Source organism: Tamandua tetradactyla, chromosome 26 (assembly GCF_023851605.1).
Source record: "Tamandua tetradactyla isolate mTamTet1 chromosome 26, mTamTet1.pri, whole genome shotgun sequence".
Taxonomy (NCBI): Eukaryota; Metazoa; Chordata; class Mammalia; order Pilosa; family Myrmecophagidae; genus Tamandua; species Tamandua tetradactyla.
In genome coordinates, this window is record NC_135352.1 from 16,013,416 (window position 1) to 16,034,990 (window position 21,575).

Sequence of the window (21,575 nt, forward strand, 5' to 3'; positions counted from 1 at the left end):
TTGCACATGGTGGGTGCCTAACAGTTTGTTAAATGAGTGAATGCGTCTCTCACCCCAGGTTTCCCTTCCTCCTTGGACATGAGGCAATAGGCCAGGGAGGGGAAGAGTGGGACAGAGTCACAGAGTGCAGCCAGTACAGGCCTGGGAGTGTCCCAGACTTCATTTGCCACTAAGCAAGTGAAATCAATACATCTTAGAGGCCCCATCTGTAAACTCTGAGAGTGGGATGATATAGCCTCAGGTTCTGATACATCTCTAAGTTTCTATGATTCTATGAGTCAATGGGAATAAGACCAGGAGCCAATTCATCATCAGAGGTATCAAATCACATCTCTTATCTATAACCTGGGAATCTCTCTTCCAGGGGGTGCACAGGGCAGGTCATGCCCTATTATCACTGGGAGCTCCTTGAGGAAAATTAATGTTGAAGCTCTTAAGGAAAGAAGAAGACATGTATAGGCAGTTATGTTCTATAAGCATAACTGGGTCAAGGATGCCACATGGGAACTGAACCATGAAGAAGTTTCTTTCAAAGAAAGAACTACAGGGGCCAGAAAGTGCCAAGAAACTGCAGGAAAGCCCTGCTGCCACTCAGTTTGTGACAATAACAAATGCAGAGCTATTGCTAGTCAAATCATGCTCCTTTAATGCATGATCCACATGCATTAAAAGTCAAATATATCACTATTAATTGCAAGAGAGATAACTAACTAGTCCTTTTTTTTTGGCATGGGCAGGCTCCAGGAATCAAACCCAGTTCTCCAGCATGGCAGAATATAATTCTGCCATTGATCCACCATTGCACCACCCTAACTAGTCCTTTTAAGAGGCATCAAGATATTTTTAAATATTATTGCTTTAAAATGTTCTAAAAAATGATCATGGTGATGAATACACAACTATATGATGATATTGTAAGCCACTGATTGTGCACCATGTATGCACTGTATGTGTGTAAAGATGTGTCAATAAAAATGCATTTTTGAAAATGATTGCTTTTAAAAACAAGGTTTAAAATGGGATTCTTTTTGCCTTACTTTTGGCTGAAACTCCCAGATTAGTTTCCTGTGGCTGCTGTAACAAACTACGCCAAATGCAGTGGCTTCAAACAACAGATCTCACATTTCTGGAGGCTACAAGTCAAAACTGATATCACTGGGCCAGGCTCAAGGTGTTGGCAGGGCCATGCTCTCTCAGAAGGCTCTAAGGGAGGATTGGTTCCTTGCCTCTTCCAGCTTCCAGGGGCTGCCTGCATTCCTGGGCTTGTGGCCACATTGCTGCAATCTCTGCCTCTGTGTGTATGACAGACCTCCCTCTGCTCCCCTTTTAGAAGGATATTTGAGGCTGCATTCTAGGCAGATGGTAAATCCAGAATAATCTCCCCATCTCAAGATCCTTAACTTAATCACTTTTTGGGGGGTCATATAAAGTCACATTCACAGTTCTGAGGATTAGAGCATAATACATCTGGTATATTTTTTCAGCCTCTTATGGCTATCAAAGGCCAAGGACAAATCCCCAAGTGCCAGGCCAGTGTAGGAATCATAAAGGGACAATGTGGTCAAAAGAAGAGCCAGACACCATCACTCACCCAGATACACAAAGATGAACTTGGAGGAGGCCTATTTGTAGGGAACTCTCCATGTGCAGCATGCATGCTTCCTGCCACCACCACGGAAGAGGGTGGGGGCCTTTCCTTTCCCTCAGGCCTTGTAAGGTGTTGCTGGGAATACAGCAGAGCATGGGGACAGAATTGCTACTTTGACCTCTACCCCCTAGAGTTTGAAGAGCACAAACACTGGCCCCTGATTCCTGCTGGGGGAGGACAAAAGGCAGAGGCTGTGACCACTGACTTGGAGAGGAAGAGCCAAAGAAGATAGAAGAGGGACTTCCCCAAGGGCCAGATGTACTTCCCCCAGCAGGGAGCAAGAGCAGGGAAGCTTCTTTGCACAATGGCCACATATGGCCCAGGGAGACCCAGCCCAGCCCAGAGGGCTTCCTTGAGGGGCAATGGGATCCTACAGAGGGGGTCACACCCAGAGACCCCAAGACTCTGGGAGGGACTGTCATAAGGACCCAGCCTGAGAAACCACATTGCCTTCCTTGGAATATCCCCAATCAGAATGTGCTGGAAAGAGAAAGAAGCAGAACTGGCCATCTGGCCCACACGAGGTCTGTGCCCATCAAAACGGACCTTCTGGTCCCTTACGATTCCTCCCTCCCCCGCAACTCCAACCTCAAAGAAGCCAGGATTAGTGTAATGAGGCAGGAGGAAGGAAAACCCCAGGTGGGCAACAGATGAGCAGCCCAGCATGGCCTCTGGCCTAATGTCCGGTCTTGAGCTACAGGCAGGTACAAACCACGGAAGGAGAAAAGCTTTGCCCTTGGATGAAGGTTTCAGTTTCAATGATTCTAATGGACTGGACATTCTAATTACTGAAATGCTTACTTTCTGACATGAGATTCTTCTTGGGACTTAAAGAACCTGAAGGACTGTTATTACTAACAGAAAGGATAAGTTACCTGAACCGCATGAGTTTTTATCCAGTGACAGAGGATGAACTTAACTACTGAATGGGTTTTAATGCACCAGAGAGATGAAATAAGGTGATTTTCTACATGCATCTTAGCTAGCCTAAGCCACTCAATGTCATAATTAAGATTTCTTTTTATCATTTAGTTTTTTTCTATCATTTAGGCCATAGAGTTGGATTGGGCTGATGTTCCTAAGCAGTGTGGCAAGGCTACTATGGGCACATGGGGTAGCCAAAGCTGCCCAATTCTCTTTTCAAAGGTCAACTGCACAAGATGTATGTTCTTAAGCCATGGATTCTAAGGACTGTTGAATCAATGGGGATGGCCAGTGTTTCTACAATGAACTGAAACCACTGGCCCCACTGATCTCAAGAGCTGCAGTTTCCAACCTGTGGACCAATTTCAGTTTTCAAGCAGCATCTTTCTCCAGCCCAGGAACAAAGTTCACTGTTCTACTCATCCTTCCAGTGTCTGGAATCCACACCCTGCTTTTGTAGCCAAGCTGTGTAGCTATAACAAATGTGGACATCTTTTCATTTATCTGCTCCAACCGTTAAGCTACCTTAACAGTTGGAGCAGACAAAGAAAGGTAAGAATGGAATAAAAGAGTTTTATACTAGGCTCCCCTCTTCTATTTCTCTTCTTTATAGACTCAGTTACAGAACCTGAAATTTGAATCAAGTCGATAAGCAGAACCTTGGTTTCCCAACATCTCTGGTGGCTTCAGTCCCACCACCCTTCCAGGTCTCAGATGTTTGCCTTACTATAGTCCTGTTCACAGTGCGAGAGTGTGGAAATGAGACAGGCTTGGAAGTTAGAAGACCCGCAGTGTGGTCCTGGCTAAGTGCCTTACTGTTGCCATGTCGTCTTCACCTGCACTGTGGGCATACGGAAGCCTCCTGACCTATCCAACAAGGGTGTGGGAAGCACATGAAACAAGGACTGTGAAAGTGCTCATATATAAATTCAGTTGTGGGAAGACAGCAGATTTCCTATCATTTCACAGAGGCAGCGATTAAGAGCTGACTCCTCCATTAAGGAGGCGATTGACCACATGCATTTAACATCACTCCAGTTTATAACCCTGATAAAATGAGGGTAGAAGGTTTCTGTAAGGGCACTAGGACAGAAGATAATATAACAAATAAATGTGCATATATATATATATATATATATATATATATATATATGTTATATATAGATACAATACTTTTTAAAAGCCGAAGGACAAATGCTAGAAAGATATATTCTAAGTCAGCAGGGGAGAAAGCTGAGAAATAACTCCAATTTATAATCAGCACCTTGAAAAGCCTTAGGAATTGGTAGCACAAGATACCTTTGGGAATAAGAACAAACAAGGGGCTGAAAAGAGGACAGTTGGTTAAAAGTCTGCTTGCACAGCAGTCAGATTTACAGATTCTCTCACCAACTCCACACCCCAACTCTCCCCCCTCCCTCCCCCCCCCCCCCACAGAAGACCAGAGATTTATTCTTTAAAGAAGTAAAAAGGTGATCAACAGACTGGGAGACACCAGGCCCACTTAATGGTTCTCCCTTAAAGGGCTCCAGTAAGCAGATTCACCCTGGATGGGTGGAGATACATCGCCATAGAAAACACCTAATCAAAAGTTCCTACCCTACAATATTAAATCAGGACTGAGGAACATGGCTTTTCTGAAGTATGCAACAGTTTTAAACACACACAGAGACTGACAGATCACTACTTTTAGTAATGAACCTTGGAGAACTATTTGATTCTTTAAGCTATGTGTATTTAGAGTACTTAGCTGGAAAGAGGAGGATTTGCGAAAATATTCCCAACTTTTCCCCTCCACTGTACTCCAGAGTCACACCCGCCAGATAGGAGACTGGAAGATTCTTCTTTAAGAAACATGATCAGCCTAAGGGAAGAGACCCAGAGATGTTGCCATCATGATTCCCCATAGAAACACTGTCAGACCTTCCTACAGCCAGCATAGACACGTGCCCTGTATTCCCGCACATGCACAGTTGCCATTCTGAACTTAACCACCCAATCAGCAAATGCCCAAGGCTCACAGAACATCTGAGGAAAGTTCCAGATATAAAATGCATATTCCAGAACAAACAGAAGAAATGCAATATGGATAAAACAGAAACAATGTGAGGACATGAGAATTTCACCCCTATTAAAAAAAATCATTAGTCTCAGAGAAATAACAACAGACTAAAATTTGAAACAAGAAAAGAATTGTTGACCAAAGGAAAGAATAGCACATAATGAGCACACTACATAGCTCAATAATAAATAGTATTAAACAGTCAAAATAATGTAATTATTGTAATAATGTAATTTGCATTGCAAGTTGCAAGTTGCATCTAATCAAAAGTATGAAGCAACTATATCAGGAGGAGCGACGGATACATGGCAGTGGAAACTATGCCCTCATCTTCCATGTGGGAACTTTAAAACTAAGAAATTAAAAGTTGAATTACATACCATAATAATAGAGACATAGACATATGTCTATGAAAAAAGTGCTAGAGGACTGTTTTAGTTTGCTAATACTGCCAGAATGCAATATACAGAAATGGAACAGCTTTTTTTTTTTTTTTTTTTTAAGACAGAGAAGGAAGGAAGGATAGAAGGAAGGAAGGGAGGAAGAAAGGGAAACATCTTTAAACATTTTCTTATTTTTTATTATATTTTGTTTGTTTGTTTGTTTTTTTACATGGGCTGGGGCCGGGAATCGAACTGGGGTCCTCCGGCATGGCAGGCAAGCACTCTTGCCCGCTGAGCCACCGCGGCCCGCCCGGAACAGCTTTTATAAAGAGGATTTAATAAGTTGCACATTTACAGTACTAAGACCATAAAAATGTCCAAACTAAGGCATCCATAAAAAGATACCTTGAGTCAAAAAAAGGCCAGTGGCATCTGGAACACTTCTGTCAGCTGTGAAGTCATGTGGCTGACATCTGCTGGTCCTTTGGCTTCTATTTTCAAAAACCTTCCCCAGGTGCATTTTCTTTCAGTGTCTCCAAATGTCTCTATTGGCTCTGAAGCTTTTTCCAAAATGGTTCCCTCTTAAGGGGCTCCAGTAAGTGGCGCCACCTTGAATGGATGGAGACACATCTCTATGGAAACCACCTAATCAAAAGGCCCCACCCATAATTGGGTGGGTTCCATTTCCATGGAAATAACTTATTCAAAAGATCCCACTCTACAATATTAAATCAAGACTAAAGAACATGGCTTTTCTGGGGTACCCAACAGTTTCAAACTGGCACAGAGACTGATAGACTGTTACTTTTAGTAATGTACCTTGGAAAACTATTTGACTCTTTAAACTATGTGTATTTAATTTTGTATAAAAATAAAAACCAAATAATGAAAGAGCTTAAGGTCTGGCATCAGACTACCTGGGTTAGTAACTGGATCTCAACACTATAAGACCGTGGGTCATTTTTTACTTTCTCTGTGCCTGAATTTGTTTCCTCATCCGTTTAGATGAGAGTAATGATACCACATCACAGAAGTGTTGTAAGGATTAAGTGAAATAATGCAGATAAAGCATGTCTCATGGAACCTGGCAATAGAAGATGTTCAATAAACATTACTACTGCTATTCTGTTGTGGTCGTGGTGTCTGTTCCAACCCAAGAGATGTGATTTAATTGATCTGGGGTGCTGCCTGGATATAGGGATTTTCAAAAGCTCTCCAGATGATTCAGATGTGCAGCAAAGGTGGAAATCCATACTCAGAGGTGGGCATGGGGCATACTCATTGCTAAAAAAAAAATAGATGATCCCTGATGCTTCATTGTTGGTCATCCTACTTCAGCCCTACAATGTCAGGTGATATGGAATGTTAATACCGGAGCTTCTCTCATTTTGCAAAGGAATTACTCATCTGAAAAGTTGACTCTAAACAGAAGTTTTGAAATCAAAGCCCATTTGCTCACTGAATTAGGGTTAATTTCAAAGATAACTTCCCATAGGACACTGTGACCCTAAAACACAGGCTTAAGAATGTAGCAAAAATTTTAAGAGCATACAATTCAGGAATAAAGAATTTTATGAAAAATATTAAATTTGTGTTAAAAGTAACTACTGGCATCTTGAGAGTACTTCGGGTGAACCACCATCAAAAGCTTGACAAAACATCAATTTATTTCATCTTGAGAGATGTATAGGTCTGCTACAAGTTTCCAACCTTGAAAATGGCATCACTCTAAGCCAACTTAAACTGGCTTAAGCATATAAGCGAACTGGTGAGCTCAAGCAGCTGGGGAGGCTGCTGGGATGACCTACAGAATGGAAGGAAGGCAGATGGAACCAGCACCTCAGGATTCCAAGGACCCACTCGGAGGCCCTTCAGTAGGCAGCGTCTGTCATAAAAATCACAATCAAAGAGGGAGAGGTAAATACAGAGCATGCAGAAATGAAAATATAGCCATGCCAGAGGATAGAGAATGGTAAGCAGGTGGGAGGTGGTGAAGGAAGTCCAGGGCTGGGGTCAGGGAAGCCCTTTCTAGTGAGATGAGATTGGGCAGAGTTTTGTCAGGAGTAAGGGAGGAGCTATGGAGTGTTCCAGGCAGAAGGAGCAGCCAGCAAAAAGGCCCTAAGCTTGAATGTGTGTGTTCTGTTCCAGGAACAATGAGGGGACCCATGAGCTCCAAGGAAGAGCAGAGCTTCAAGTTGCAGAGGATCATCGGCCATTGTAATACTTCAGTTTTTACACCAAGTGAAATAGGTAATCCTATGGAGGATTTTGAGCAGAAGAGAGGATATCACAATCACCTAATGATCTTTTTGCTGTATTGGAAATAGACTGTGGGGGGGCAGAGCGGGGAGGACAAGTAAAAGGCTAGTGTAGTTTTCCAGGAAAGATACAATGCTGTTTGGGCTTCAGGTCATTATGGTGGAGACAGTGAGATGTTATCACATCATCAGAAGCTGGTTATATTTCAAAGATGGAGATGGAAGGAGATTCAGATGGATTCTACATGGGATGCAAGGAGAGAGAAGAGTCATGGCTGACTCCACACTCCCAGGATTCTCTCTTCCCAGGCACTCATCCTTTCATCTCTCATCTCTGTTTGTTGACATCATTCTAAAGAAGTCTCTTCATGTCAAGTAACATAGTAGCCAAAAGCCCCAAATTCATACCCTCCTACTCAGCACCCCAGAAGCTTACTTGACATCAGACCTAGGCAAGACCCTATTTGGGTCATGGGCCCAATCTCAGGCCAATCACTATTACCACGAAGATGGGATATATTGATTAACAAATCTACAGTACGCATTACCCTGTGGTCAGGGAAGCAGGACATGTTTCTGGAATTAGAGAGTTAGGAAAAGCTTTCCAGGCAGACAAAAAACAATAGTCACCACAATCCAACCCCTAAACTCTAACCTACATTGTTTTCCCCTTGAGTTTTATCTCTTCCCCTGGATCCTGGATAGTCTCCCTTTCCCCAGACCTGGAGCAGATTCCAACACGAAGCCTTCACCTCAGAAGTAATGCTGTTCTTTCCTTATTTAATAATAAGAGAGTAAATTAAAAGACACAATAGGTTTAAACCTGGCATCAGAATCCAGGTTAGCCTGCCATTCAAAAAAATCAGGTGGGATGGGGCAGGAGGAAGAGAAGTTCATCCTTAATTGCCAGAAAGTTCCTCTAGCCCCAACTGGTTCAATTGTTGGAAGAGAGCCAAATACTCTGGCAAAAGGCCAAATGAAGAAATCTTTCCAATCAGTTCTTTTTTTTTTTTTTTCAATCTTAACCAGGATTTGCTGCATTTTGTCAGTTAAGGATTCTTGGCCCCAAACCAGCACCATCGCTAATATTTGTGTGCTTTGGAAAAACTCTCTTGAAGAATTGAGGAAGTCCACAGTCTCAAAAGATTCATGCGTTGTGGCAATACAGGATTTTGAAATGTGTGTTTTTAAAATCGCAGGGGGCCCTGGGCAGTGTAGTACAGTGACTTCACCATCATCAGAATCTAATCCCTGGCCCCACCACATCTGCCATCTTTACCCTTCCTTCTGGAACACCTGTGCCCACAGTCACTGAGAAAGAATTGATCTATGTTGATGGTTTTCCTTATCCCAAACAGCCTTGAGCTGTTTAGAGTAAATATTGCACACCAGTGAGGTTTTATTGATCTCTTTTTTTTTTTCCCAGACACTCTTTCAGCTCCTCCTACCCAGTTCTCATTTTTGTTTGCCTACCACCTGGAAGCAGCAAAAGTTGCTCCTCTTGTTCTTCTGCATACCAGAGGGAACGATAATATTTACAGTGGCAGTGAGAGGACCCTCCCGCAGTCTTCACAGCTCTGCGGCTCAGAGGATGCTTAGATCCCTGGTGCATTCCCAAACCCTGGGGGCAGCCCCATGTGGAAGACCCTTCTTTGCCCTACTGGGGCACAGTGACCAGGGAAGTCCTAGAGGTCCTAAAAATGGAATGGGTGTCCCTCTGTGTGCTCCAAGAAAGGTTCGATCTCCTTTTAGAAAAGAGTTACAGAGTGGGTTCACATATTCAGTTGAATTAGATGAATTGTTTCCATAATAGGGCCCATATACCCCAGAGGGAGCAAAGACAATTCATTAGGGTACAGAAAGAAAATATTACCACTCCTGTTTATTTATTTTTCTTTCTAAATTTTAGTTTCTGTGTATGTTTTAAAATAAAAATATTCTTACAGAAATAAAAGTATGTGACTTATTAGTGAATACATTTATATAAATCAAGGCTGCACGCTCAAATTATTTTTATTGCTTAGGGTGATCAAACCAGTTTGGAGATTGCTAAATTAGGAGATTCCTATGCATCTTTCTCATGCTGAAGTTCTGTGATTCTTTCATTCTTTTACATGGTCAAGCACTGGGAATCGAACCCAGGTCTCTAGGGCATGGCAGGCTAGAACTCTGCCTGCTGAGCCACTGTGGCCCACCTGATTTGGTGGTTTTATGTCCTAGGACAAATTCTTCCATGATAGACCTGATCGGGGAGAGAAGAGAAAGCAGACAGCGAGTCTTCCATGGTGGCAGATTCTTGGTGGCCTCTCTGTCATCTGGGACTCCTGCCATCCAGGAGGGACCAGATCATGGCCAGCTTGTGGCCACTGAAGTGGGGGTGGGGGGTTGTTACAGGCACAGGACAGAGGCTGAGCCTACTTTGCTACCACTTGGGTCTATCCAGGGGCTCCTGTCCTTCTGGGGACACAGCTCCACTGGGCAGTGGAACCAGACTAAACAGATAAAAAGAAAATTACATCTTGTCTTTACGGACCATGCAGCCTCGATGATGTCATCTTATTCTAGTTCTGTTTAGGAGGTTTTCTATCTGATGAAGGCCAGGTGGTCCTAGCTGTACCTCTGGAAAGCGTGTCTCTTGAGCACCTGGCCTGTGTCTGCCCACTTCGTAAAGTCCAGGTGGTCCTAGTCATAACTCTGGAAAGCTTGTCTGTTGAGCATCTAGTGGGTGTCTGCCCACTTTGTAGTTCTTTTAGGGTTTCTTAATCTTTCCATAATACTCCTTTACCATTCAACTTTTCTCATTTATTTTTTTCTTTTCATCATTTTTTCTTTCTTTCCATTATTTTTTCAACTTCCTCCTCCCTTCTGAGGATCCATGGCCAACTCACCAGTCTTTCCCTTCAGCAAGTACAAATTCCCAGTGATCTCACTGCGTCTGTTAACCATTTTGTAATGAATCTGTGGGGAGTCTGAACCTTCACTTCAGAGGTCCCCCATTCTCTTCAATGGTTCTAAGCTGCCTTGCCCCCAGAGCTCTCAGTCATCTTTTATAGACCCAGCTTTGATGCCACCTCTTCCCAAAGCCCTTCTTGATTCCTCACACACATTGCCAACCGACCAGTCACTAACTTCGTTGTACTTTCCATACGCACTCCTTTCACAGAACCAATGACAACGCCAAGACTAAATCTCTACGCCACCAGGCCCCACACTACGCCTAGTACGGAGCAGATTCTTGATAAATTGAGGGAATAATGGAAGGGGATCTGGAGCCAACTTCTCTCAGCCTTCCTGTTGATCCAGCCGAACGTGGCTGACTGCAAAGAAACCACAGCCCAACAGCAAGGCTGATGTCAACCTTGTGTTTCCAATTGCTTTCAGTGAGAGACCAAACAACGACAAAGTGGAGATTGCTGGGCTAATTAATCATACGCTCTTTTCACTCAGAAGTAGCGCCTTCCTCCCCATATGCTTTGAAAAGGACATTCCAGTTATAAGTGACAGTTATCCTGCTTGCTTGGCTCTAATTGTTAGAATGTTTCTTAGGTTCATTTCTGTCTTTTAATCACAATTTATGCATAATTGCTCCCCAGCCTTGGGGACCCAAGCTTAACACCAGGAACACTGACATTTTCTCCCTCCTAAGAGTTTGTTGGGATTTTTCCAGTAGCTGAAAGGCTGAATCTAATCTCAGAGCATAAATTGACATGAAAACGTTTTTCTTCTGTTTTCCTCTCCATCAGGAAAAATCATCTTCTTAAAAGGCTCACCAAATTGGAAAAAAATCAATAAATGCAGTTTATTAACTTTGCTAACTTCTCCAACTGCCCCCTCGTCTCTCCCTCTCTCTCTTTCTCTCTCATTCTCTCTCTCCCTCTCACACACACACACACCTAAGCAGCCTACACCAAGATAGCTTTAATTTCTAGAACATGAAACCATTTGCCTCTGAGTGTGCACTTACGAGCCCTCCTCTCCACTGAGACATGCCTTATAACCTAAAGCCCCAAAGCTCCCTGTTGGCAGCTGCCCAGAAACAGCAAGAACCTGGGAGAATAATGGACCCCAGCCCGGCTTCCGCCAAAGCATGACTGCCCTCTCCAGGACCCATTCCCAGACAGACACACCCAACCCAACAATGCGCTCACAGAGAAAAAGCCTCTCACAAGGCATGGCTGAGCCCACACCATCCTGTAACTTTAACAACATAGTCTTTCCTTTCTGAAGCTATAATCACCCAGTGCCACCACCGTGTTGCTTGAAAAGCTGAAAAATGAATGAAAATTCAAATATCCTGAGTTCTAACATCATTGGCCTCCCGATAACTGTGTGATCTGGGGTGATTTGCTAAGCCTCTCTGGGTTCTTTTGAACCTGAGCCAAATTGCTCCTTTCCCTTCTTTTTCCTGCCCTCTCTCTGACCACCCCACTCCTTATTCATTCTCCTGCCTCTGTATCAGGTCACTGTGAGGACAGATGAGATAATGTTTGTGGAATGCCTTAAATTCCTACAAAGGAGGTTTTAAAATTCAAAAAACTATTGATTTTTGAAATATTATATTTAGGATGATAGTGACACTTAAAAACATCTTTATAATATTTGGCTGTTTCAAAACAGGTTTCCTGGCACCCATCCCTCTGAGCTTGCCCTCTAATGAGTTATAAAGTTCTCGCAGAGAATGTGAATACTAGAGCTGGAAAGGCTCAGAGATCAGGAATCCACCTCACCCCTTCCTCTCACATTACACAGGTGGAATGAGGCCCATTGGAACCAAAGTGTCAACAGCAAGGTTCCTAAGTTAAGGTCACATTTAGTTTCCTTAGAGGAAAGTAGCTCATGATTTTATGTATTATTAGTAGCAGTAACCAGATACTACTAACAATCATAATAAAAGCCTGTAAGATCAACCTCTTTGAGGGACCCTTCCCTGATGGCTCTGGGAGACAGCTGCAGAAAGCTGAGGCTGTTGTCCTGAAACTGAAACCCAATGGTGGTCCATGAATTGGAGCTTAGCCAATTTCCATCTTCTTCTCCCTCAGGTTTCCAGATGACCCAGCTTTCAAACCTCAGCCACCCTAATAACTGAATGCTAGAGGATGGACATTTTACAACTGGGCTATAAACTGTAATCAAAGGACTCTTGGAGAAGTTGACATAACCCCCAGCTACCTTGGCTGAATGGCGCCACAGGAGCTTGACTGGGTTATCCCTGAGAGTACACTCCTTGGAAACGGACCTGTTGGACACGTCACATCCTTACCAGGCAGGGGAGAGTCTCCAAGAAGGGGTCAAGCCTGCACTAGTCTCAGAGAGACTGTTAAAACATTAAAGTTGAAAGGGACCTTCCCAATCTGATCAAACCCACTCATTTCACAGATAAGGATCTACAGACTGAAGCTTGGAGATGCAGTATGGCAAGCAAAGTGTCCAAGGCTGCCTGGCAGTCAGCTTGGCATGGGAGAGGAAGCCAGATCATTTATTAGCTGTGGCCAGAGTTTCCTTTCCCCCATGCTATTCCACCTGAGGCTGGGAGGCAGAATGGTAGAGTGGAAAGGGGTGGACTTTGGAGCCAAGCCAGGTTACACATCCTATCTCTGCTCCTTAATGACTCTAACATTTGGGGCAAATCACCCTCCTTGGACCTCGTTTCTTTATCTTTAAAATGGGCATAATAATTCTTATCTTTACAGGTTGACATAAGTATTAAATCAAATGGTGTGCATGAAGTTCCAGCACGATTTCTGGCAGACTAAGTGCCCCACAAATGGTAGCAAGCTGAGTCTCAAATCCAAAGCAGGTTTCGAAAGGCACTATGGTTTCTGATTGTTGGATCAGAAGAGGACCAGAGTGCAGATGTGCTCCAAGTTGGAATGAAAAGGAGGGGAAAGGCCTTCCTGGCTGGTTGGGAGTGAAAATAGATATAAGGGACTCTATGCAAACTGATTGGCACGCCCCCCAGAGCACCATGCTTTTTGGGATGTGTGACACCCAGGATAGAAATTACATGACTTCCAAAAAAAATCAAGAATGAAAACTTCAAGGTGATTCTCACGCACTTTAAAGTTTGAGAACCACTGACCTAGGCCATTTCTTCAAAATTTAGCACAGCGGCTGTCCCTCTTCACTGCACATTAGAAGCCTGGACCAGTTAAATCAGAATTTCTAGGAAATGCACCTAGGTATAAGATTTTTAAAATCTCTCCGGGTGATCTCAATGTGCAGCCAAAGTTAAGACCCATTGGTTCAGAGCAAGATTGAGGAATGCGAAGGAATCAATAAGTAATTCATGCAATTTGTGCAAATGATACAATGCATTAGAGTAACAATCAACTCAGAATCCTGGGAGTTACCACCTTTTCCTTTGCTTTCATGGTTTTTGAGTTTTCTTTTTCCACTACTCCTTCTTCAGCTGTTTCATGTAGTTTCCATACCTCCCTAGGGAAGTTCTGAACACAATTATCCCCAACACCCATTTACTCACCACCACCACTGAATTCTTAAACTCATTGAATTAAATGATCCATTTTAAGGAGGATCCAAGAGGAAGTTTCATTCATTTCAGATGCTTAGAAACCAATGAGAAGTTGGAAATTAAAGACAATTATATTTCTATCATTGTAGACAGATTTTGTCTACAATGATCTTATTATGTTAGCGCACATTATTCAGCTTTTGGTTTAGAGCAGCACAGCAGCATATTCATCAGCCCCTATCCAGTTCTTTTGTCCTTTGAAACCTGCAAACATTTCACCTGAGGATGGTGTTAATTCAGCTCAGTGTTCCCTCAGCTGGATGGGATGTGGTGAGTTGTTTTGGTTTGCTAAAGCTGAAATATACCAGAAATGGATTCACTTTTATAAAGGGGATTTATTAAGTTACAAGTTACAATTCTAAGGCAGTGAAAATGTCCAAATTAAGGCATCATTAAGAAGATACCTTGACTCTGAAGAAAGGCTGATTTTTTTCTGTCCAAGGTTCCTTTGTCACATGGTGACATCTGCTGTCCTTTCTTCCTGGCTTCTGGTTTCAAATGGCTCTTTCAGCTTCTGGCATCTCCTGGAGCTTATGGCATCTTCTGCATCTCCAAACGTCTACTCTCTGTGTTGGCTCTTTTAAGGACTCCAGGAAACTTAATTAAGACCCACCTTGAATGGGTGGAGTCATATCCCCATCTAATCAAAAGGCACCACTCACAATTGGGTGGGTCACATCTCCATGGAAACAACCCAATCAAAAGGTCCCACCCAACAACAGGTCTGCCCCTACAAGACTGGATTAGGATTTAAAGAACATGGCTTTTCTGGGGGTACATTACAGTTTCAAACCAGCACAGCAGGGCAAAGATCGGAAAAGAGAATATGGTGTAGATCATATTGCAAGAAGGCTGATAAGTAGACTTATGATCCACACTTTCAGGTCCTAATAAAAATACTATCTTTGAAAAATGGGGCAATAGGATAGAATAGCCACAAACCAAGATGTCATCATAAAAGCTAGTCTTATGTTCTTTGCTCCAAATCAATTACTTGGAAGCTTTAGAAATGTTCTGCAGAGCCCAAATTAAAAATATGTACAGTTTCTGGGTTCAGCAATTTTTAGCCTGCCAATATATATCAATGTTCCTTCTCATAGGATTTCCCTAGGTGCCATTTTCCACAAAGTCTTTAGAAGTTCTGAAACTACTTGATTTAAGTAGAAATGGCTATTGAATATTTTGTCTATGCTTCTCCCCACATATAAGTATGACCAACTGCCCTGGTTTGCCTTGGACTTTCCCATTTCAGCACTGAAAGTCCCATGTCCCCAAAACAGCTCCATCCTGGGAAAATTCCCCAGATCTCCTTGACCACCATCTCTTTCTTTGTAAGACTCACGTACTGCTTCACCTCAAAATCTTAGCGCTTGTACTTAGAACATGCACACATGCTAAACTCTTCCAGTTCCTTCCCTACGACACTTTTATTTTTCTTGAATTTCTACTCCACATTTTTCCCATTTCCATCACTGCCCTATCACAACAGAGCGATGATTTCAGTAAAAGCTTTTCTTTTTATTTAGACTGCCAAAACAAATATGGAGAAGAAAATTAAGTGATTCCCGTGTCTCAGAATTGAACTTAGATGGAACAGTACACCATAAAAGTCAAAGAATGCCTCTTTAATCAATGAACTACATCTTTATTGCATATCCCTTTTGTGCCAGAACTGTGTTACATTGCACCCACAGAAAGTAACAAGTCCCTGACATCAAGCTGATAAATGAGACAAATCTGCTTCCTTAACTCAGTAAGAGTCATCAGCAGACTAGATTTCCTTGTTCTCTTACCTTCCGTTGGGCTGGGCAAAGGCAACTTTGGTGTTTGGCCATCTCTTTTCTTTGGCTGCCAGCAGCAATTGACTGAATCCACTGCCAATTTATGCTTTCTAACCACAGGGCTGCTCCAAAGTTTTGTTTTTTTTTTTTTGTTTTTTTTTTTTTTTTTTTTTTTTAAAGGAAAGACAGAGAGAAGGAAGGAAGGATAGAAGGAAGGAAGAAAGGGAAACATTTTTAAACATTTTCTTGTTTTATTGTATTCTGTTTCTCCGTTTTTGTTACATGGGCTGGGGCCGGGAATCGAACCGAGGTCCTCCGGCATAGCAGGCAAGCACTTTGCCCGCTGAGCCACCGCGGCCCGCCTGCTCCAAAGTTTTGAAATAAACTATCAGTTCCTCATAGCAGTTCCAAATCTTTCCTACACTTTCTAAGTTCCCTCAACCACCTTTCAGGCAGCACATAACTTTACCATATACTTTCTGTGCTGGTTTGAAACTATATGTACACCAGAAAAGCCATGTTCTTCTAATCCATTCTTTTAAGTGAAAACCTGTGGGTGGGACCTTCTTATTAGGTTGTTTCCATGTAGATATGACCCAACCAATTCAAGGTGGATCTTAATCATCTTTACTGGAATCCTCTGTGAGAGGATAAAAAGACAGTAAAAGCCAAAAGAGCTCAGAAACATTTAGAGGGAGAAGAAAACACCTCAGGAGAAGCTAAGAGAGAAAGAAATGCCCAGAGACATTTTGGAGACAGAGGGAGAAAAGCCCTGGAGACACTAAGAAAAGACCCACAGATGCTCAAAGAGAAGGCCATTGGAATCGGAAGCTGAGAATAATGGAACTCAGGAGGGAAGGACGAGCAGATGTCAACCATGTGCCGTCCATGTGACAGAGGAACCCCGTATGCCAGCAGCCTTTCTTTAGAGTTGAGGCATCTTTCTTTTAATGTCTAAATTTTGACGTTTTCATGGCCTTATAACTGTAAATTTGTAGGCTAATAAATTCCCATTGTAAAAACCAACCCATTTCTGGTATATTGCATTCCAGCAGCTTTAGCAAACTGAAACACCTTCCAAGATCAAAATCATCAGACAGAGTTCCAACTATCATTCGCTTATCTACATCAAATATTCTCTAGCTCGTCATGTTCATTTTCTCTCTTCCTCTTGTGTTAAATAAGGAGATAGTTTTTTTCTCCTCCCTATAGCTACTTCCTTTATCCATTATCACTTCTTCTTTTAACTTGTTTCTTCAGTCATTGCCCATTGATGTACATTTATTTTTTCTGTTCTTTGACTTTTCCTCTTCAGCATACAAATGTAGTTAAATCTCAATTATTCTTTTTTTAAAAAGGGGGGAGGGTAATCTGCTTCCTTTGAAACTATGGAATTTCCACACCTTTTCCTCTTTTTATTGTCTTCCTACTTTCTCATTGTCCATCCATTACTCAAGCCTGTGCAGTCTCCCTTTGCTCCTGTTAATCCAGTTTTTAATTTCAGTGGGTACCAATAAACTACTTGTAAATTGCAATACATCTTCTAAATCTTCATCCATCACTTTTCATCACTGAGAGTGTTTCATCATTGAGAGTGTTCCGTCACTGAGAGTGTTCTTAGAATTATGCTCCTTTGCCTCCTGTCACATTACATATTCTGATTCTCTTGTCTTCTCTCACTGAGCTCCTATTGCTCATTTCTTTTCCTTGCTAAGTCTTTTGTCTTTTTTCAGACTCACTTTCTACCTTATCCAGTAACATGGCATCAGCTGGATTGCCATGATTATCAAATCTAATACCTCCATCTCTGAATTCTCTCCTGAGTTCTTGATCCATATTTCTAAGCACCTGATGGGCAGGTCTACATGGTAAAAACCAAACATTCTGGTTATGGATTCAATTATAACAAGTTCTGTCTTTGGGTCCCATGAATGTGACCTTATTTGGAAATAGGATCTTTGAATATGTAATAAACTGAAGTCAAACTGTATTATTAGGGTGTGCCATAATTTAATATGACTGGTATCAATATAAGAAGTGGGGAATTGGACACAGTCAGATAAAGAAGACAACCATATGATGGAGGCATAGGTTGAATTATGCCACAAGCCAAAGAAGGTCAGTACCCACTGCCAGAACCCTCCAGGCTTCAGAGGAATCATGGCTCTACCAATACCTTTATTTGAGCTTCTAGCCTCTAGAACTGTGAAACAACAAATGTCTTGTTTTTAGCCACCAACTGGTGGTACCTTGTTACAAAAGCCCTAGGAAACTGCAACAGTCCTCAAACTCATTATCATCACCTCCAAAGCATGTGTCCCCATGTTCTTTCTCTCAATCTCAGTCACTGATTCTACATGGCTAGAAACTCCTGCATCATCCCTCATTCTTTCCCCTTTCTCACACCTAAGCATTCGCCAAATATTATTGTTACCTGTATTGTTAGAACTTTTGACTACAAATGGCCAAATCTCAACTCAAACTAGATTAACCCAGTTTGCCAGTTTGAAAGGATTTATATACCCTAGGAAAAAAACATGTTTTAATCCTAATCAATCTTGTGGAAGCAATGGTTTCTTCTAATTCCTATTCAGTACTATAGGTTGGAAACTTAATTAGGCTATCTCCATGGAGATATGACTCAGTCAATTGTGGGTATTAAACTTGATTAGATGGAGACATGTCTCCACCCATTCTAAGTGGGTCTTGATAGGTTTACTGGAATCCTATAAAAGAAGAAGCATTTTGGAGAAAGCTTCTGAATGCCCCAGAACCATGAAGTAGAGAGTCCACCAGCCAGCGACTTTTAGAGATGAAAAAGAAAAACGCCTCTGGTGGAGCTTCATGAAGCAAGAGGCCTGGAGAGAAAGCCAGCAGATGCTGTCATGTTTGCCATGTGCCCTTCCAGCTGAGACAGAAACACTGAACATCATTGGCCTTCTTGAACCAAGGTATCTTTCCCTGGATGCCTTAGATTGGACATTTCTGTAGACTTGTTTTAACTGGGACATTTTCTCAGCCTTAGAACTCTAAACTAGCAACTTAATAAATTCCCTTTTGTAAAAGTCATTCCATTTCTGGTATACTGCATTTCAGCTGCTAGCAAACTAGGACACCCAGAAAAGGGGATTTATTTGTTCATGTAATTAGATCACAGAAAGGATAGTTTCACCTAAATGGTACCATTTTTTCTCTTCCCCTCTAAACTCAGCTTTTATTTTTGCTTGGCTTCATTCTTTCAGGCTCCTTCTTGTGGAGAAGGCATGCCTACTAGCAGCTTTTAGGGTACACCCTGATGACAATGAAACAGCTATCTAATATGTGCCAGATAGCTTTCCAGACAACTCATAACCTATGAGGCAAGAAGAAAGAAAGCTATACTGTCCATATCAAATTTAGAAAATCCATAGATGAGGTCTAAATTGTCCCCACTTGGTGTCATGTCCTCACCTATTATAACAATCACTGGGTCTGGAACTGTGAAGCACAATAAATGGTCTAGCTTAGAGCATCTCTGAGCTTGGGTGTGTCAAGTAAGAAGTTTCCTGTGAACAACACAGGGAAGAAAGAGATCTTGAGGCAAGATCTTGGAATGCAGTGAACTTTTGATTTAAACAGATCTGTGACTCTGTCCATTCAAGGTGGGTCTTAATTTGTTTACTAAAGTCTTTAAAAGAGCTCATGGAGAGGGAAACAGTTAAGAGCCAGCGCAGACATTTGGTGATGCTTGGAGTGCCGACAGCAAACACTGGACACAGAAGTTTGATGATGCAGAGCCCAGCAGACATCACCATGTGTCTTTCCATGAGATGCTAAGCTAAGAGATGAAATCCAGAGTTTTTGCCCTGGAGTAGCTAAGTCAGGACCCACAGAGGCTTAGAGAGGAACTGGAATTGGAAGCTAGAAGTAATGAAACAAGAAACAAGGAACAGCGGATGCCAGCCATGTGCCTTCCCATGTGACAGACATTGATCTTTCTTTGGAGTCAAGATATCTTTCTCTGAATAACAGAGTTTGGACATTTTTATGGCCTTAGAACTTTAGCCTTGTAACTTAATAAATCTCTTTCATAAAAGCCAAAAAAAAAGTGGAATACAGACACTCAGAAATACTGATTAAAGTTTATTGTTTTCACAATATCTTATGAAAACCAAGGAGTCTAACAAAGAAGTGTACCTGAATATATGTCTTTCCCACCCAAAAAAAGAATCCACACAGAAGAAGACCAAGATTTTTCTCAGAAACAGTTTGAGAAATACACCAAAATAGAAATTTGTTGGTCATCAAGGCCCAAAGTTCAATGCCAATGGCTCCTAGCCTCTTTAACTACAGAGAACCTTTTTAAAATTTTATATGTATATAAAATTATATAGATATTTATGTTTCAGACTTCTAAATGATAGTCATTATGCTGATAAAATGCATGATGAGATATAGGAATTTTTATTTATCACGTCTGAAATGATAATACACCTGGAGAGCAATACCTGTTCAGTCTTCAGGTAATGTTTTGTGCATCAGTGCACAATAGGTCTCTTGAGTGGACTCTAAGTTCCCACAAGAGTTTGCAGATGTGGGCTGAAATGTGACTCTCCTTTATTATAGAACTTTGAAAGGATTTCCACCTGGAAAACTTTTATAGAGAGTAGAGAAATTGCCCATGGAAGTCATAAAAAAAATCTCAACAATTCACCCTCAGGATGACTATTTTTAAACAAAATTAACTTTCCAGTGTCCCTCTTTCAGATAAGGAGTTGCAAATTTTACCCTTAGGTAACTGCCCAACTTAATTTGATGTTTGCCGTTGTTTTTGAGTCCGTAGGACTGACCTGACAGGCTGGCATTGGTTGTCATGACTGGGGTACTTTATTTTATTTCTGGTCCTACACCTATCATTCCTGTGCTTACTCTCATTCATCAAAAGAAAATTTGTAAACATAAGGAAGCGGAGATGGAGTGCACACGCATATGAATTCCATGGTACGTATAAATTAAGTCTCCTGCTGAAGCCCTTGGGGAAGATATTTCTCCAACAAGTGAACCCTACCACACTGCTGGATTTGCTGCTGTCAGATCAAGAACCCTTTGGGTCAGCTCTGTCCCCTCAACTGTCCAGCTTCCTCTGCCAAGCTCTAGCTAACCAGTGCAGAAGTCATTAGGATAACAGCTTCAGTGGAATCTGCTGAAACAATAGACGTAATTGGCCAAGCTACCCAAAGTAAAGATTAAAGAGTAACAAGGTGGGGTTAAGGGATAGGGGAAAGGACCTACTGTTGAAAAGGAATCATCATGGTGCCTAAGAAAACAGCAGGACAATTTCAAAACCACGTCTCCTCCCTCCCAGGTCTTCTGCACAGTGAGCTCATCTGCCCATTTACACCCAGCTCCAATTCCTCTTTTGCAGCTCAGCACTGTGCTGCAGAGATAAACCAATTTAATTGATAACAACAGTTGCATTTTGATCTTGTACTCATGTCACATAATTCCCTTTTCCAGGGCAACGCCACCCTTCTCTCCACCCCATTCTCTCAGCTCTCAGAGCTTTTCCTATTCCTTTTCAACCTTTCCATGCCCACGTCACGACTTTCCCAGCTATCCCCCACTGCTGCGTGCCCCCAACACCCTCCTCAACATGATCATCTTCGTGATCCCCCCCACACGCTCTCCCCCTCCATCCTACCCCTTCACTTCCCAGCCAATGTTGTTGTGAGGACCTGAAAATCTGAGACGCAGGCATGAATAATGAATGAATTGAGGCAGCCAGACTAAAGCCGGTTGGAACCGAGAACAGTATTTCTGAGCCGCAAGCCAAATCATTTAGCCAAGAGGCGAGGCGAGGCGGTATATCAAGTTACTGCAATCCACGGAAGCCTCAGGTACAATGTTAATTATGCAAATGTAGTTCGGACTAAGTAAGAGTCTTCTGAAGGCCTTATGAAACTTTGTAGCCTGCTGGGGACTTGGGCTGGGAGCTCTGCAAAGAGCAG

General features: G+C 42.2%; 1 long non-coding RNA gene across 1 annotated transcript in view; it reads left to right on the forward strand.

Annotated features, from left to right (window-relative positions):
* LOC143669757 (uncharacterized) overlaps window positions 1-12,521 on the forward strand; it is a 37,800-nt gene extending 25,279 nt beyond the window's left edge. The window contains exons 2-3 of the long non-coding RNA XR_013169046.1: window positions 7,166-7,267; window positions 12,315-12,521. This is a non-coding gene — a long non-coding RNA (uncharacterized LOC143669757). The remainder of the gene's footprint in view (window positions 1-7,165; window positions 7,268-12,314) is intronic.
* Window positions 12,522-21,575: the final 9,054 nt, after the last annotated feature.